This window comes from Kogia breviceps, chromosome 4, assembly GCF_026419965.1.
Source record: "Kogia breviceps isolate mKogBre1 chromosome 4, mKogBre1 haplotype 1, whole genome shotgun sequence".
NCBI classification, from domain to species: domain Eukaryota; kingdom Metazoa; phylum Chordata; class Mammalia; order Artiodactyla; family Physeteridae; genus Kogia; species Kogia breviceps.
Genome location: NC_081313.1, coordinates 33,357,013 through 33,376,509, shown reverse-complemented (window position 1 = coordinate 33,376,509; position 19,497 = coordinate 33,357,013). Strand labels below are relative to the sequence as shown.

The following is a 19,497-nucleotide window of genomic DNA, read 5'->3' as shown; positions in this document are numbered from 1 at the left end:
TAATGTTTTGTGTTTTCTTGGCCTTTCAATCACGGATGCTGTGGTTTGTCAGGTCGAGAGAATGTGAGGGGGTTGGTAAGAATCTAGAGGGGTGAGGATGATCAGATTGTGGAAGGTCTTCAGTATTATACTAAGAAGTTTAGACTTTAGCTTGAAGCAATGATAAATCGTTGGAAGGTTTTAAGCACACACAATGGCATGATTAGTTAATCATTAGCAAGATTAATATGATGGTGATGGAAGGTGGTGGTACGGATGTGATAAGTTTTGAAGCTGGAAAACCCGGCAACAGGTTCTTAAATAGTCTGAAAATCATGAGGTCGTGGACTAAGGTAGCAGTGGGGCTGGCTGTAGGGGGGATGGTCTCTACTGAGAACATGTAAAAGCTTGAATCAAAGGGAGTAGCTTCCAAGCCCCCTCTTCCTTCTGTATCATAGGCTGTGTGAGGCTTCCATGAGATCACATATATAAAAATATAGCAGGACTAACCTGGTGGTCGAGTGGTTAAGACTTCATGCTCCCAATGCAAGGGGCCCAGGTTCAATCCCTGGTCAGGGAACTAAGATCCCACATACTGCAACTAAGCCTGCGAGCCGCACCTGAGACCCAGAGCAGTCAAAAATGAATTTAAAAAAATAACTTAAACAGCATAGTGTCTAGTGCAGTAGGCCTCAGAAACATTGAGGTAGGAGTCTTGGATGTTTTGGACTAGGGGGCAAGGAGGTGGTGCATTCACTGAGAGGGAATATAGGGTAGAGGCAACAAGGGGGGAAAGTATTAAAGTTAGGTTTTGTTGCCTGTGGGATACCAAGAGGAGGTACATTGGAAGAAGTGAGTAAGCCTGGTGGCCGTTCAAGTGCAAAGCCTGGGCTAGAGGTCTGCATTTGGAAGTAATGAACAGAGAGTTGTGAAAGGGAACTGATTTTAGGGGTTAAAATGGTGAAGATAATTTAAATGGAGGTATGAGGTGATGGTGAGACCTGGTAGGCATTTAGAAATGAGAAAAAAAGAACTTCCTTTTTTCTTTTTCTCTTTTTTTTTTTAAGGATTCAGTTTCTTGACTGATGAACTTCAGTAATGGTTGAAACCACTTGAAAATACAGATACTCTAGAAAGAAAAAGACAATTTGGAGAGGCTCAAGGAAAGATTTGGGGAGATGTCCATAGGAGACAGGAGGAGAGAGTGGTTCATTAATTTGTTCAACATAATACATGTGATGATGCTACTATGTGCTAGGCAATGTTAGAGATACAGTGGGAGCAACAACCAACATGGTTGAAGTTGACAGTTGACTGTAGTGGTTGCAGAAATAGCCCAGGACCTAGGATAGGGTTGAGTCACACAAACCAAGTATTGTATGCGGCTGAGGCCAAGGAGAAAAAGATTTTAAAATTTAAAAAAAACTTGCCGATTTGCAAAATTTAGGTTAGTGTTTACTTCCATAAACCTTGTTTCAATAGAGCATCAAGAACAAAGCCAACTTGCTAGAGGTTCAGGGGAGATTGGGCAATGAGAAACTAAGAGTTTAAAATTAAACAGACACTTTTGGAAGAACCTAGATGTTCTATGATTCCGTTTCATTTCTGTTGATACAGTGCCCCTTATGAACCAGATCTAGTGACCTCTGTGCTAGAAGCAGTTCTAGGCAAAGGAGATAACAAGTGGAAAACAAGGCAGACAAGGATCCTTGTCTGACAAAGATTTCAATAGTACGTGTGTGGTGTGGGGGGGTTGACGGACCTAGAACAGGTAAGCAATTTCGGGTAGTGATAAGTGCTTTGAAGACAAAGAGTGATAGAGTGGGAGTGAAGAAACCTTTAGAAAGGTGGTTAAGAAAGTTAAATTATGGGAATTCTGTGGCGGTCCAGTGGTTAGGACTCTAAACTGCTGAGGGCCCAGTTTCAATCCTTGGTCAGGGAACTAAGATCCCAACCCTAACTTTTACCAAGTTAAATGATACGGAGCTTTCTCTTTCTCATTCGTACTACATATGGATTATATTTCATTTTTTTGATTTTTTTTTTCCCCTCAAAACAAAAGGTAGTTCAGATCATAATCTAAGAGAAGCACAGGGCAGAGGCTATCAACCTCAGGAACCAAGAAAGGAATCTGAAGCAAAAGCTTACTTGTATGGTTAGGTAGAGGGGTGTCTTGTTCAAAGAAAATACCAGTGGAAAAAAAATGGTTCTCATGTATGTAGGTGGCTTGTAGATTACCACAGGCACGGTGTGTTGATTGAGGTAAAAACACAGTTCTTATTTTTGTGTCCTCATCTTTATACAGTGGAAGTATGGTCCTGTGTCCAAGGATGAAGACTTGGTGTGACCGTTGTGTTTTTGGATTATTTACAGATAACAAAAAATATCCTCCAGTCATGAGTAGTTGTAAAAACAGTTTTATTTCAGTAAGTTATTTTTATTTCAAATAAAATTTCCAGCCCTCTGTTATAGTCAAACTTCAAAATTGACTTAACCTTATCTCACATCTTCCAGCTTGGGCCTCCTTTGGTTTGGAGCCAGCAGTGGAGAAGGGGGCATGGTCCCTCTGATGTCAGCCTTCTCCCTGTATACATTCTCTGGGGCTTGTGAGCTACAGTTGCACTCCCCAGTGGGGTTAAAGAGTAGACAGGAGGAGGAAGGAGAGGTGGGGGGATGGGGGCTGGTTCTTCCTTGGTTGGGTGGGTAAATAATGTCTGGACCGTGCACATGATTAAACTTTTCCTCTCTTGGGCATTTGTATGACCTCTCCTGTAGTTCCCATCTTAATTCAGAATAGTCTTTTGGGATTCCTTCCTAGCCCCTAGGATCCAACCTCTTTCTCCAGAGGTTTTCTCTACCTCTGAGGGCCCTATGGACAGGATTCAAAATTATCGCATGCTGTCCCTCTCTCCTGAGTGGCCCACATCTTATCCACAGGAACCATTCCCACCTCCCTGGCCTGAACAAGTTCTTAAGTGCAGGGAGATCTCATGGCAGCAGCACTCCCCTGGCCCCCCACCAAAACAGTTGCAGGAAGCAAAGTTCAAAGCTCTCTGAGTGCTTCCTTTGAAGTTTCCTTCCCTAGGGTTAGAGCTACAAGGTAGTAACCCCCTTTTCCAAGAAGGTTGAGTTGCATACTTAAAACTCTTCAAAGAAATTTCTTCGCCAATCTTTCCCTTGGACCCCTCTATATCCTTGATCTGGCTGAGGATTCTAAAAGCTGTGACCAGATGTAAACTATTATAGAATGGATAAACAACAAGGTCCTACTGTATAGCACAGGGAAGTATATTCAGTATCTTCTGATAAACCATAATGGAAAAGAATATTAAAGAATGCATATATATGTATAACTGAACCATTAGCACAACATTGTAAAACAACTATACTTCAATTTTTTTAAAAAAATGGTTCTTGTATACATTTCCAGTGTGTGTGTGTGTGTGTGTGTGTGTGTGTGTGTGTGTGTCTAATTTGGTACTTCAGGCCCACTGCAGTGAAAGCACCAAGTCCTAACCACTGGACCACCAGGGAATTCAGAGCCCTAATCTAATAGTGTTACTTTATATAGCTCTGCAAATAAACATCTAGCACATGTAAAAAGTGTGATTTGCCCTCAAAAATGTTGAAAGTGATTTGAACCCTAGAGTTACGTGGAGGAAATGAAGGCCTTTAGGGGAAAGGTCTTTTGTAAAAAAGACAACTGATAAAACAGGGTACTGGAGAAAGGTCCAGCTTCCTTAAGTTACGGCAAGTGGTAGAGGTGGCTGAGGAAGAAGCAAATGGGATTAATACCAGGTGGCCAGTAGTTCTGTTTCAGAAACACGACCATCTTGGGCAAATGGGGGGAAGGATGGCTTGTCAGTAAATGAATGGCTCAGCCACCTCAAGAGTGGAGAGGGCATAGTCAGAGCAGAAACTGTTTATGGTCCCTGTTTTGCAGGGGAGCAGCCCTCAGAGGAGAAGCAGCTCCCCAAGGCAGGAGAGACGGGAAGCAGGAAGCCTCAGAGAGAAGTACTGTTCAATTAGGATGACTGGAGAGAGAAACCTCTGGGAACATAACACCTCTGAGGTAGCACAGCATGGCGCAGTGCTTTTAAATTTGCAAGAGACTTGAGATGGTGTAATAAAACTTTATTTTGGAGAAGAACAAACTAAGGCACAGAGAGATTGTGAAAGGTATATATTTTCTTTTTCTGGTAATAAGGATTCTGACAATAGTGTTATTGGAATGCATTTAATTAATACAGACATTGTACAAAGTAAGATTCCTTTTGTAGAAAATTTGTCTTTATTAAATAGAATACTTACTCATCTATGGCCTAGGTGTGGAACCACAGTGCTAGTCATACATCATATAGTACAGACATCTCATTAACATGTAATTTTAGCACTGGATTAACTCTTTAAAGGTAATAGCAAGCCATTTTCCGGTCATCTTGATCAGAGCAAATCTGCCCTTTTCCTGATTCCTGCCCTCCCCCCGCAAAAAAAGTCCTATGAGAACATACTACAGAGTTTTAAATTTTTGAACAGCTCTAAATTTTGAATAAATTTCACATTCATCAGAGACAACTCTTCGAATCTAAGTAGATGAACTATAGGCAGATTTAAAGACTATCACATGGGACTTCCCTAGTGGCGCAGTGGATAAGAGTTCTAGTGCAGGGGATTCGGGTTCAATCCCTGGTCTGGGAAGATCCCACATGCCGCGGAGCAACTAAGCCTGTGCGCCACAGCTACCGAGCCCTTGTGCCTAGAGCCCGTTCTCTGCAACAAGAGAAGCCGCTGCAATGTGAAGCCCGCACACCACAACGAAGAGTAGCTCCCGCTCTGTACAACTAGAGAAAGCCCACGCAGAGCAATGAAGACCCAACACAGCCAAAAAGTAAAAATAAAATAAAGACTATCACATGATGCCTTTTGGTATTTTTCAATTACTTGAATTTAGACCAATGCTAACATCTGTGCAGATGCAAGCACAGAAAGTCATTTAGTATTTGCAAAATAAGAAAACTTCAGTTATTGCTCAAAACATGGTAATGATATACATATATAAACAAATAACATGTAGAGTATAAAAATACAAACACCCAATTAAAATAGCTGGTATACCAGTGAGGGTTCAATGAGGAGACAGAAGTCACATAGTAAGTTGAACAGGAAAAGATTAAGGGATTAGGGTAATAAGGGATTGGCTAGGAAAAACAAGTGAATTCTTCAGGAAAAGCAGAAATAAGCAGCCACTACTAGAGCAGAGATAGAGCACCCAGGAAAGAGGCCTCCCCCAACAACCCCGGAGTTGAGATCCAGATGTCTGAGAAGATGCAGCATAGCTCACTGGATGTTGAAGTGTCTTGTTTCTGGGACTTGCTGGGAAGCCACCAGAAGGATGTTGGTGGAGAAGCCATTCATGGGGAGGTGCCTTGCCCAACAATGTTCTGTTTTGAAGCTGCCTGAAGGGGTTCCAGGGAAAGCTTCTGGTCTTAGGGGCACCTAGCCAGTACACAGGGCAGGAACCTGGCACTGGAGAAGCCACCAATACTGCAGGGGCCTGGCATGGGGGAAAGCCCCCATACTGTGGGAGCTTGGTCCTGGAGAAACCGTAGGCCTCTTTCTGAATCACCAAGAATCATTTTGATTCAGCTTAGAGCTTTTTGTCAGATTCAGTCTGAGTAAAATCTGTGCTGAATTGGCCAATATAAATGTCTGTAAAATGTGCTAGACAAGCATCTAGTAGAAATATAACACGAGCCACAAATGCAAACCACATGTAGTTGTAGATTTTCTAACAGCCTCATTTAAAAATGTAAAAAAGGTAAAGCTAATTTTAATAGTATATTTTATTTAAAGTTATGCCCAGCATAGTATTATTTATCTTGTAATCTTGTATTTTATTGTAACCTTGTATCTTATTTATCTTGTAATCAGTATAAAAATTGAGATATTTTATATATAATTTTTCATACTAAGTCTTCAAAATATAGTGTGTATTTATACTTTCAACACATCTCAGTTCAGACTAGTTGCATTTCAAATGTTCAACAGCTACGTGTGGCTGGTGGCTAACCTACTGGGTAGCCCAAACCTAAACAATAACAAGTTTAGTGTTTTGGGGTTGAGTCATCATTTGGTAAAGTTGTCTTCATCTAAAATAATGCTGGGACTTCCCTGGCAGTGCAGTGGTTAAGACTCCACGCTCACAGGGCTTCCTTCATGGCGCAGTGGTTGAGAGTCCGCCTGCCGATGCAGGGGACACGGGTTCGTGCCCCAGTCCGGGAGGATCCCACATGCCGCAGAGCGGCTGGGCCCGTGGGCCACAGCCGCTGAGCCTGTGTGTCCGGAGCCTGTGCTCCGCAACGGGAGAGGCCACAACAGTGAGGCCCATGTACCGCAAAAAAAAAAAAAAAAAAAAAAAGAGTCCACACTCACAAGGCAGGGGGCCTGGGTTCGATCCCTGGTCAGGGAACTAGATCCCATATGCATGCTGCAACTAAGAGTTCGCATACCACAACTAAAGGAGCCCACATGCCGCAACTAAGGAGCCAGTGCAACAAATAATAAATTAATAAATTAATATTTTTTTAAAAGTAAAATAATGCTGCATTCACCATGTAAGTAGATAGGTAAAATCAAAACAGTTACTAGCTTTTAGGTCAGTTAATTAACTTAAGCCAAGATTTTTACCTGTAAAATGGTACAAAAGTTGTGAAACGGAGCAGGACCCTATGGTCCTTGCTCCCCATGTCCTCAGCCTGCCTTTTGTCTGTGAAAAACTTTAGCCAAAGAATAAGTTTCATCAGAGAAGTGAGAAAATGCAGAAACAAAGACAGTCCAACAAGACTAAATAATAATAGTTGAGTCATTAAGCAAAGTCAAGGACTTTTAGTTCCCCCTCAAGGGCTATAGATAATATTCTGAGCCATGTCCTGTGAGCTGTCTTATAGATACGGAAACCCTCACCAGGTGGAAGAAGTTAACTACATGATGGCCAGACTGTACCTTGACATAAGGTGCCACAATTCCGAGAACTGGCCTCAAGGAAATGGGAACAAACCAACCCTGGACCTGAAGATTAATCGTACTTAAAACAGCCAAGATGACGCTGGTCAGACCACCGATGACCAATTTCAAGACGACTGTCAGAGCTGACTGTATTGTTTCTGCACGTAGCCCCCTCCCTCAGCCTATAAAAGCTCTTGCCCCCTGATTGTCAGCTGGGGTGGGGAGTCGGCCTTTGGACAGGTATCCGCCCCCCCACACCCGGTTGCCAGCATCCAAAATAAAGCAAAGTTTCCTTTCCACCAACCTTACCTCTTTATTGCTTTTGAGTGGCAAGCAGCTGGACCCCACTTTCGGTTACAGTTGTACCTACTTCATAACGTTCGTTGTGAAGTGTTGCTGTGAGAATAAAATGGGATGGTGCATATAAAGTGTTCAGCATGGTGCCTGGCACAGGGTAAGAGTCTAATAAATGTTAGTGATCGTAATTATTACTATATAGGTAATATTCCTGGATAATGGGTATCACTGCTAATAGCAGGAAGACAAAACCCTATAGGACAACATGTATCTTGGTGAATTCACCATGGTCCGTAGCGTCTGCTATATGCTAGAGACTCTACAGCACTGTAGGCTCAGAAACTTGATTTGGTCAGAACAATGAGGGTGGCTTATCTCTCGGGGGGAAGCTCTTGTTAACCAAATCATCAAGATAAATGTATATTCAGTCAACTACTTTTTAACAACATTCTATCTCCAAGTGTAAACTGTACACTGTCTATGTGCTAGCCACTGATCTAGGCATTGGGAATATATCAGTGAACCAAGAAGGGTAGGAAGAGGGGAGAGTGGTCATACATAAGCCCAAGTCATGTTTAAAACAAAATTACAGTCAACTCATTATTCAGGTAGGGTGGGTGAACCACTGGGGGACTCCTTTTTTTTTTTTTTTTTTTTTGCGGTATGCGGGCCTCTCACTGTTGTGGCCTCTCCCGTTGCGGAGCACAGGCTCCGGACGCGCAGGCTCAGCGGCCATGGCTCACGGGCTTAGTTGCTCCGCGGCATGTGGGATCTTCCCGGACCAGGGCACGAACCCGTGTCTCCTGCATCGGCAGGCGGATTCTCAACCACTGCGCCACCAGGGAAGCCCATGGGGGACTATCTTGATTGTGGTTCAGAAGCTACTTGTTGGGATTAGGTTGAAAGGTAGAGAGGGAGCAGAGAAAGCATGGTCCCGAGATGCCTACCACTTGAGCTCAGTCTCCACCTCAAGGCCTAATTTCTCCATCTACTCAACTTCTCCACCACACCATGCACTTCACCCGCCTCTGTAGTTAATCAGCAAAGTGACTAATCCACGCCCAGATTAAATTAATGATTGTTTGAAAATGGGCTTGCCAATTGATCAAAAGTATAACTGTCAAACAGGCAGACTGCCCCTGATGTTGACAAACACTCTCTCTGACAGCACGCTTATTTTTGTGTTCTCGAGGAAGCATCTTTCTATAGGTCACATGAACTGACCAAAGAGGAAAGCAGGAAATCTTTGCTTTAACACATAGGCCACAAGGCACTGCTTAAGATCAGACAGTGGCTTAGAACACAGCCAAGCACAGCCTAGTTAATTACACTATAAGTCTTACCCAAATGGATCTATACCTGAAACTAGACCCAATTACTAGGGGGAAACACTGATCCAGCATTCCCAATTCTAAACATGTACCCTACACAAGCACTATCACAAGGGTACAAAGTTATATGCCCATGGGCATTTGTTGCATTATCTGTAACATAAAAAACAGAAACAACTAAATCCCCTAAGTAGAGGCTGAGTTAAACAAATTACTGTACATCTTTACAATGGAATAGCAATACAACTGCTTAAAAACAAAACAACCCCCCCCCCCAAAAAAAAGGCTTTACTATAAAGCTACAGTAGTCAAGATAGTGTAGTATTGGGACTTCCCTGGTGGTGCAGTGGTTAAGAATTTGCCCGTCAATGCAGGGGACATGGGTTCGAGCCCCGGTCCGAGAAGATCCCGCATGCCACAGAGCAACTAAGCCTGTGTGCCATGACTACTGAACCCGCGTGTCACAACTGCTGAAGCCCGTGCGCCTAGAGCCCTTGCTCTGCAACAAGAGAAGCCACCGCAATGAGAAGCCCACGCACCACAAGGAAGAGTAGCCCCCACTTGCTGCAACTAGAGAATGCCTGCACGCAGCAACGAAGACCCAATGCAGCCAAAAATAAAATAAATAAATTTATTTTAAAAAATAAAAACAAGACACAGGCTTGGAGAAAATATATGCAAAACATATATGATAAATGACTTGTATTCAGAACTTAATAATTAAAAAATAAATTGCCCAATTTTTAAAATGGGCAGAAGATTTGAATAGGTAGTTCACCAAAGAACAAATATGCATGGCAAATAAACACAGAAAAAGATGCTCAACATTAATATCAGGGAAATGCAAATTAAAACCAGAGCAATGGTTGAGAATCCGCCTGCCAATGCAGGGGACATGGGTTTGAGCCCTGGTCCGGGAAGATCCCACATGCCGCTGAGCAACTAAGCCCGTGCACCACAACTACTGAGCCTGCGCTCTAGAGCCCACGAGCCACAACTACTGAAGCCCTCACGCCTAGAGCCCGTGCTCCACAACAAGAGAAGCCACTGCAATGAGAAGCCCATGCACCACAACGAAGAGCAGTCCCCGCTCGCCGCAACTAGAGAAAGCCCGTGCACAGCAATGAAGACCCAATGCAGCCAAAAATAAATAAATTAATAAATTTTAAAAAACCACACAATGACATAGTACTACACATCTACAAGAATGGCTAAAATAAAACAAATAAATAGATAAAACTGATAATACCAAGTGCTAACAAGGAACAACTGGAATGCTCATTCTTTGCTGGTGGAAATGCAAAATGGTACAGCCACTTTAAAACAATTTGGCTGTTTCTTAAAGTTAAATATATACCTACTATAACCCCAGAACTCCTACTCTTGAGTATTTATTCAAAAGAAATGAAAATGCAAAAACTTGTATGTGAATGTTCATAACAGCTATTCCTGCTCCAAGAATTAGAAACAATAAAACATCAAAACTAGAGAATGGATAATTTTTTTTTTTTGCCCGAGCCACATGGTTTTTCGGGCTATAGCAGTGAAAGTACTGAGTCCTAACCGCTGTACTGCCAGGGAACTCCCCAAGAATGGATAAATAAATTTTGGTATATCCACACAGTGGAATACTATTCAGCAATAAAAAGCAATAAGTTACTGACACATGCAACAACATGGATAAGTCTCAAAAGTGTCATGCTAAGTGAAAGAAGCTGGATGCAAAACACTGTATATTGTATAATTTTCTTTATATGACATTCTGAAAAAGGCAAAATTATAGTTACAGAAATTAAAAGGTCACCAGGGAATTTTGGCAGGTGATGCAATTATTCTAAATCTTGATAGTGGTGATGCTTATACAATAGTATACATTTTTCAAAACATAGAAATCTACACCTAAAAAGAGTGAGTTTTATTTTATGTCAATTACACTTCAAAAAACTTGTCTAAAAAAAGAAGGAAAAAAAAAGAAGAGAAGTTAGAAGACAATGGAGCAATGACTTCAAAACCCTCAAGGAAATTCTTTACAACTTAAAACCCTATGTCCAACCAAACTATAAGGTGTAAGGGTAGAATAAAGACATTTTCAAACACATAAGCTCTCAGAAAATTTTACTTCCCTGAGGCTTTCTCATAAAACTACTGGTGAGATTGTTCCACCAAAACCAGGGAGAAAGGACAAAAACAAACAAACAACAAAAACGGAAACCACGGCATTAGGAAACAATAAACCCAACATAGGAGAAAGGGAAGGGACTCTCCAGGACAATATTGAAGGGGATTTTCAGATGAGAACTCTGAGACAGGTATAGAAGGCAAACAACTGAAGCAGGTACGAAAGCTCTAGGAGAGTTCAAGAACCTCAGACTGATAATACACATCCCATGTTCCATGTCTTTGAGAGATTTTAGACAATTGGTGCAAGTTCAGGTTGAATCAATAAGTACTTAGAAATCGAAGCAAGTGGGCTTCCGTGGTGGCGCAGTGGTTGGGAGTCTGCCTGCCGATGCAGGGCACATGGGTTCGTGCCCCGGTCTGGGAGGATCCCACATGCAGCGGAGCAGCTGGGCCCGTGAGCCATGGTCGCTGAGCCTGCGCGTCCAGTGCCTGTGCTCCGCAACGGGAGAAGCCACAACAGTAAGAGGCCCGCGTACTGCTAAAAACAAACAAACAAAAAGAAATCTAAGCAAGTAAAAACCATGACAAAGTATTAATTCCAGGTGAAACAAAAAGCCTTTTATAAAGGTCAATTATAATGTACATAATCCAGTAAGGCGCCTAGAACATTCTCCATGTTAAAATTTCAGAGTCAAGCAACCTAGAAGCATTTCAGTAAAAATAAAATATACTAGACTTAGAACAAATTCCTAACATATAAAAAACTCCTGGGGCTTCCCTGGTGGCGCAGTGGTTGAGAGTCTGCCGGCCGATGCAGGGTACACGGGTTCGTGCGCCGGTCTGGGAAGATCCCACATGCTGCAGAGCAGCTAGGCAGGCCCGTGAGCCATGGTCGCTGAGCCTGCGCGCGTCCGGAGCCTGTGCTCCGCAACGGGAGAGGCCACCACAGTGAGAGGTCCGCGTATGGGGAAAAAAAAAAAAAAAAGAAAAAAGAAACCTCCTGAATTCCCATATAAAACCAACTTAATTTTTGAAATTAAACACTCTACACATGTTATAATGTACTTTAATTGTGCTTTATGTAAGAGAAATAATAGATATAGAGAATATGAGAATTACGTTAGTAATTTCACATGATGGTCACATAGGTAAGGAATAATATTCTTTACTAAAAAAAAAAAAATCAGGTCTTTAACTCTCTTTTCTTTCTTATTTAATTTATTAGTTTTAAGGAATCCACCAGGGGCTTCCCTGGTGGTGCAGTGGTTAAGACTCCATGCTCCCCATGCAGGGGTCCTGGGCTTGATCCCAGATCAGGGAACTAGATCCCACATGCATGCTGCAACTAAGACTTTGCATGCCGCAACTAAGGAGCCCACCTGCCACAACTAAGAAGCCCATGTGCTGCAACTAAGGAGCCAGTGAGCCGCAACCAAGACCTGACGCAACCAAATAAATAAATAAATATTTTTTTTAAAAAATCCACCAAAGCTATATTACAGCTCAGTTCTTCAGAGTATATCCTCAACACATTTAACGCAACTTTTTTTTCTTTTCTTTTTTTTTGGCTGTGCTGCATGGCATGCGGGATCTTAGTTTCCTGACCAGGGATCAAACCCATGCCCCCTGCAGTGGAAGCAGTAAGTTCCTTACATAACTTTTAATAAATCTCTATCACAGTAAGATTCTTTTAGAAAGTATAAAATATTTCAAAATATTTGAAGAAAATATTTTATTAAAATTTTTTTTTTTATGCGGGCCTCTCCTTGTTGTGTCTTCTCCAGTTGCGGAGCACAGGCTCCGGACGCGCAAGCAGCATGTGGGATCTTCCCAGACCGCAGAACGAACCCGTGTCCCCTGCATCGGCAGGCGGACTCTCAACCACTGCGCCACCAGGGAAGGCCTGAAGAAAATATTTTAGAATGGAGACCAATCTTTTTTAAAATTTTAAAATAGTTTACATTTTCCTTGTTTCAAAAGCCTTTAAGTGTGACAGAAAAGATATAGATGAACCTTAATGGAAATTGCTAAGGGAAAACAGCCAGTCTGAAAATACTACATGCTGTATGATTCCAATTATATGATATTCTGTAAAAGACAAAATTATACAGACAGGAGAAAGAGGAGAATGGTTGAACGTGTGAAGCAACGGGAGATTTTTTAGGGTAGTGAAACTATTCCGTATGATATGATAATAGTGGATACAAAAAAAAATAGTGGATACATGACATGGTCGAAACCCACAAAAATTTACAGCACAGAGTGAAGCTTAATGTATGCAAATTTAAAAAAATCATATGGGAAGTCATAGTATAAGGCCTAATATAAAGTCTCAATATTATGTGCTGGCTTAACAGTCATGTTTATTACCTGGGAAAAATGGGAGGGCCTACAACGGCCTAACTGTATGTCCCTGTCTCCACTCTTCGCATAGATGTTCCTCTAGCTACACCTTTAACTCTCCATACTGAAGGGACCAGGCATAGTCAGTGCTGATCCCTGAGTAGTTAGTTTCAGTTCCCTGCCAGCTTGTGGAATTATTCAAACAACTAATCAAATTCTTCACAGGAACCAGAGGGCACCTCATCCTCTTGGAACTATAAAACTCTCTTCCACAGCCTCTAGTTGTTCCTTCTGTTCCTGAGTGTGATTTCCGTGTGGCAGTGCCTTCTCTGTGTGGTACCCTCCTGCCCGAGAGACTGGGAGTATACGTGGCCAACAGACTGCCGTTGATGTCATCTGTCCTGTGTCGGGTGTTGTGTGTTTGGCTATTCCCAAAACCCTAGGGAGGGAACTCTTCCCTCACCAGCAGGGTGACTAGGAAGCAATTAAAATAGAGGTTGGGGGACCCGAGGATGGAACGCAGATTGTGACAACATAATCTGTCTGTATTGCACATATATGAAACGACCTCACTGAAGAGGGTGGAGGAAATAGGTGATTACCTAAGGAAGTGGTGGCATTCAAGATTACCACTTGGAAGTGAGTGAAGTCGGTAAAACTAAAGACAAAAGCAACTGCACACAAGCACTGGACTCAAGTTGATAAAACTGATATCCACAGGAGTACGGTTAATAATTCTGATACTTCCATCAATGTACACTCAAATTGAGCCATTAGGTAAATGGAAGTTAGATGATGGAAGCTAGGTTTCTCACTGTTGGAGCAGGAATTTACAGATAAGCAATGACAATGGCTAGAATAATCTATGCGGCAATGAATTAGAGTTGGTTGTATGGATCAGTATGAAGTCCTGCTTAGGTTAATATAGACAGGGTGGTTCCACGTGGAGAAAGAGATATGGGTATATTTATTAGTTAGAATACACACATATATTTCCTTGCTCTGTCAGCTGAGAGGGTCTAGAAGCAATTACACTCCAAATACCAAATCTTGGTTTCTAATATCACTCTCCAATAAAAGTAACAAAGACGTCTTTGAGAAATGGCTGATCCTAGGACCAGGACAGGAAATATACAAGTTGAGCATCTTGTAGTGTCAGTAAGTAAGCAACAGACAAACAAACAACAAAAACAACATTGATGGAGCCATGTCAAAGGGATACAGGAGCCAACTGAAAGAGCACCCAATGACCAAAGCTGGAACAATCTGAGCAATACAGTGAAGGACTATTGGATTATAACTCAGTGTATAAAGTAAATATTCATGAGTCTATACTGCTATAAATAAATGATAAAATAAATAAATGGGAGAGAAGACAGAAATCTCCTGTGAAGAATTCCAAATAAATAAATATCCCACCTTAAAGGAAAGGAAGCATAACTCCACAATCCTTAAGTGTGGGCTATGCTTAGTGATTTCCTTCCAAAGAGTACAGTATGGAAAGGAGGAAAAAATGAGTGACATTACTATAGAGAAACCCAAATAAACCTTTGATGTGGTGTGATTAAGATAGACCATTGTTTGTGTTCTTCCTCCTCAAACCCCGTAACGCCAATCTAGCCATGAGAAAAACACCCAATTCCAACAGAGGGGCATTCCAGAAAATATCTGACTAATACACCTCAATACTGTCAAAGTCATAAAAAACAAAAACCAAGATATCTGAGAAATTGTCACAGCCAAGAGGAGCCTAAGGAGACATGACAATTAAATGTAATGTGGTATCCTGGAACAGAAAAAACACATTAGGTAGAAACTAAAGAAATTGGAATAAAGTATGGACTTTAGTTAATAATAATATAATATCAACACTGGTTTATTTTTTTCATTAATTGTAACAAATGTACCATATAATTTAAGGTGTTAATAATAGGGGAAGCTGGGCATGAGTATATGAGAACTCTGTACTATCTTTACATTTTTTTTCTGTAAATCTAAAGCTGTTCTAAAAATAAAGTCTACTTAAAAAAAAAGCATCTGGGAAGCCTAGAGAGTGATAATATCCAGCAAAGTAAATAATAAATAAATAAGGAACTGAGGGGAAGGAAAATACGTTAATCCAGGGATGAGGTTAGAATACTAACATGCATGCCTTTAGCAACGATGTTCTTGGTTAGAGGTAGGCTGTACATTTGGGTCCGCAGAAGTAAAGAAGCTTTGCATGTCTGTTTCTCATAGCAGCCCTCAGCACCCTCCTGCACTGAGGACAGAGACAGCAGCAGAAGAGCAAAGGAAGCTGAGCTGGGCTGCTGCCCGGAAGCCACTCTATAAAGGATACTGCACATCTCTGGGGCGCCAAAACGTCACTCTAATCTTTGTTTACTTCAGTTCTTCTTGGAAGGATGCGGCTAAAAAGAACTACTTTGGTAAGTCACTTCGGGTGGGATAAGACCTCCTCACCCCACAAAATGCATGCTTAGATGGCCTGTGGACTGCTGCCCAAGAAGTTAGGGTCTGGGAACCGCAGGGTCTTTGTTTCCTGGGACACTGCTCCAGACATCCTTTTTCTCTGCCTTTCCACGTAGATAAACGTTGAATAAATTTTTCAAGAATACTGTTTTGAAGGGAACCAAATTACTAGTTGGAACAGAGAGTCCAATTATTAGCTTATTAAAGACGTCCACGTGTTATCAGCCCCTTGTATTACCAAATTGAGTAAAAACGAATCTAACAGTAACCAGAGCCAGACAGTCCAACGACCTCTCTCTCTGATAGTCTCAGATGATCCAAGGGCACAATTTAGACGATCAGCCTACCCTTCAGGCAACCATCCAAGGACATTATTTCCCTTAACTGATAAGAATAGGGCAGCAGAGTTTGGAGTTACATTTTTTTGGTGAATGACCATTGTTAGTGCTGCTGGTCACGGACAGATTCACGTGCCTGATACTTAGTGAATCAGCTGAGAGGTGGGAAGGGTTGACATTTTCTTATTAAAAGCAAGGAACCCAACCAGGACTAACCAACCACATTTACCTAGAGATGGACCGAGGGAGTCCTTGTGAACAGTGCTAAGATTTTCCCTAGAAAACAGCTCTGGGCCTATTTTTACAAGAGCAATTGAAGCTTAAAATTCATCATCATGAGGGGGTTGCGAAAGTTCTAACCTAAAAATATTTCAAACCAGGAGTTGGGAATCATCAACCCTAGATAAATAGGGAAAAACTATCCACAAACTAATTTTAATCACTGTAACTTCCTAGAGAATATCTAACATAAATTGGCTTTTTTTCCTGTTTCTTTCATAAGCTCACATTGCTTCTGGATCTTCTTAATTATCCATATTCTCTAAGTGAGCGTTCCGTCCTTGGGTCCCTTAACGCTACAACCTGGGGAGATCCCACCCAAATTCACCGTCCTACTCTGCCATTTGTTTGGTGAGGACACCCAATCTGTATCTCTACACTGACCTTTTTTTGGGCTAACAGACCTGTATTACCCGTACATTCCTGGATATCTTTCCTGAAGGTCTCCAGTTGCCTTAAGGTTACAGATAAAATTCATTATTTCTGCTGAACCTCCATTCCCCATCCTCCTGACAATCTCCCCAGAAACCTGGGAGGTAATTAGGATTCCTTCCTTTCCCGCTCTGTCCACACCAATCTCTGTACCTCACTAATTTCATATCTAAATAGGTCTTGAGTTTTTTCCTTTTTATACATGGTGCCTGCCTCATCATTTCTTCACTAGCCGATTGCAAGTCTCCTGTTACACACATTGGTCTTGCTCTTCTCCAAACTATCCTCCACACTAAAGTCAGAGTTAAAAATTTTTTTTTCTAACAGTTAATTTTTTCAACTCTGTAATATATGCATAAAGTTTAAAACCAAAACGTTACAAAAGAGTACATAGGGAAAAGTCTGCACTTTGCACCTGACTCTCAGTCACCCAGTTTGCCTTCCCAAAGGCACCCATAGCTATCAATTCCCTTGGTAAAGATTGTATTTCTAAAAGGCATCTACTTCACATCTTCCTATGGCTCACCACTGTCTATAAGAAAATGGTGAAATCGAGAAGCACATATGAGGCCTCTCAGGGTTTTCTCTTGTTGCTCTCTCAATTCTTCCCATCAGTCCCTCTATCCATCCAGATTATGTCTGCTGTAAGCATTTTGCTCTTCCTAAAAAGTCTAAGGCTTCCTTCCCTCTGTGATTTTGTATATGCTGTTTCTCTCACCTGGATGCCTTCCCCAAGTTCCTTCATCTCCATGTCACCCTTTTCTTTGAGTACAAAGTACTCTTAATACTCCTCTAAATAGGTTCAATTTTAAAAGACTTTGTGGACTTCTGCAGATAAAGGTTATGCCCTTGTCTCATGAAGCTCTTTTAGGACCATATGTATATATATTTTTATTATAGCACCTATCACATTGCTTGGCCATGTCAAAGGCAGTACTATGTTCCTTTGTTTTTTGAGTCCTCAGAGTTTAGCAATCTGCCTAATACCTAGTTGTTGTTTAATAAATATTGAATATTAGTTACAATGTAACTACTACTAAGGATATATTAGGCTGCATTAATAGCAACACAGTAGTTAAAATTTTTAGTTCTGCCCACCACATATACAGATAGATGTTGAGGAAGTATAGCATCTCCCTGACAATGTACAGCTTACTAACACTGTGATGGCCTTAACAAGAAAAGACTAAGAGCGTGCACAGCTCCCTTAGAATCTCTGAAGGGCTAAAGCGGAAGCAGCTGACAACTAGTGAGTTTCCCCATGAGACCAGAGGTTCTCCACCACAGTGTTGGGTCATCTTGGTTTGTCTTCATCAGTGCTGAGAGGTACTGTAACTTATTTGCGCTAATAAAAGTTAAAGTACTGAAATTTGAAAACAATTTACTTTTCTCCCCTCCTAAACTAGACTGGATTCAAGGTTACTTCTACAAAGTCACTCCTGCCCACTTCTATTCCAATATACTTCGTTGAGATAGGGGTACAACTGATGGGTCCAGAAACGGGACATAAGTCACAGTTTATCTTATCTTTACTCCCCCCCCGGAAGAATGCTGAACATGTGAATATTATCTATTGTGGGGTTGGGGGTATACAGAGAACTGCCCTCCTAGATTATGAGCTCCTCCAGGGTAGGGACCATGACTTTTCATTTTGTGTCTACCCATAGTGTCTGGGTGGAAGAAAATGTGACAAAAACTTTTAAAAAGGACTGAAGGAAAGAGAAAAAGCAAAGGAATAAAGGAGTTTTATCATTTACTTTCTTAGAAACTGTTAATTGAATTCCATTTTTAACTCAGCATAAGAAACAACAACAAAAAAAAACCCCAGCAATAAAAGCTGCTAAGAGACTTCCCTGGTGGCGCAGTGGTTAAGAATCTGCCTGCCAATGTAGGGCACACGGGTTTGAGCCCTGATCCAGGAAGATCCCACATGCTGCAAAGCACCTAAGCCCGTCCGCCACAGCTACTGAGCCTGCGCTCTAGAGCCCGCGAGCCACAACTACTGAGCCCTCCTGCCATGACTGCTGAAGCCCGTACGCCCAGAGCCCGTGCTCCACAGCAGGAGAAGCCACCGCAATGAGACGCACGTGCGCCGCGGCGGGGAGTGGCCCCCACTCTCCGCAGGTGGAGGGAGCCTGCGCGCAGCAAGGAAGACCCAACACAGCCCCAAAATAAATAAAAATTTTTAAAAAGCTGCAGAAACGCAAATGACAAACAGTAAAGGTGAAGAAGCAACAGAGCAAAAATTACAACAGTAGCCACTGCCTGCCCCCCAAATATCTCAGTAATCAAAGATTTCTTAACTTTTTGGCTCTTCAAAATATGTACAGTCCATAATACAGTAGGAACTGATTACCTATCCAAGGCTAGTTGTAAATGTCTTCTGATTATCTGATGTAATTCTAAGCTCAAAGGCTTTTGCCTCTCCTGCAGTATCTTGCTTGGAACAAAGCTGTGCTTAATGCATATTACTTTTATTTCATAAATATAAAGTATATAAAAACCAGAAGAGTTGAGTAACTTTCACTGGGAAGGAAAAAGGTAACATTTTTAGTCTTTTTCTTTTTTATATTATTTTCATGAAGAGTCTAACTCTTTGCCCATTGACACCTATCCAAATGCTATGACACTGCAAAACTGAGATCACATAAAGTTTTTCTGGACACTTGATTTTGCCCATGTTAAAGGAATATAATTGAGTAACACACTCACTTAAAATTCTATTACAAATAAGCACTTTCTCTACTCCCCCTGTGATATGCCATGATCCCATCTGTATAGACTTTTACTCACTGAAAGCACAATAAATATTTGTCGATTGATTTGGTTGATGCAACTGTAAGCCTTGTTTTCAGTTCAAAGTCTACATTTTACTGATAATCTAAAAATATTAATTCCTATAC

General features: G+C 41.5%; 1 long non-coding RNA gene across 2 annotated transcripts; it reads left to right on the top strand.

Annotated features, from left to right (window-relative positions):
• The first annotated feature begins 2,350 nt into the window (after positions 1 to 2,350).
• On the top strand, positions 2,351 to 19,488 carry LOC136793986 (uncharacterized). 2 transcript variants are annotated; one of them, XR_010840109.1, is made up of 3 exons: positions 2,351 to 2,405; positions 15,315 to 15,502; positions 18,262 to 19,488. It is a non-coding gene; the product is annotated as an uncharacterized lncRNA (long non-coding RNA). The 2 variants fall into 2 exon arrangements; XR_010840110.1 differs by having other exon boundaries at positions 18,392 to 19,414.
• Positions 19,489 to 19,497: the final 9 nt, after the last annotated feature.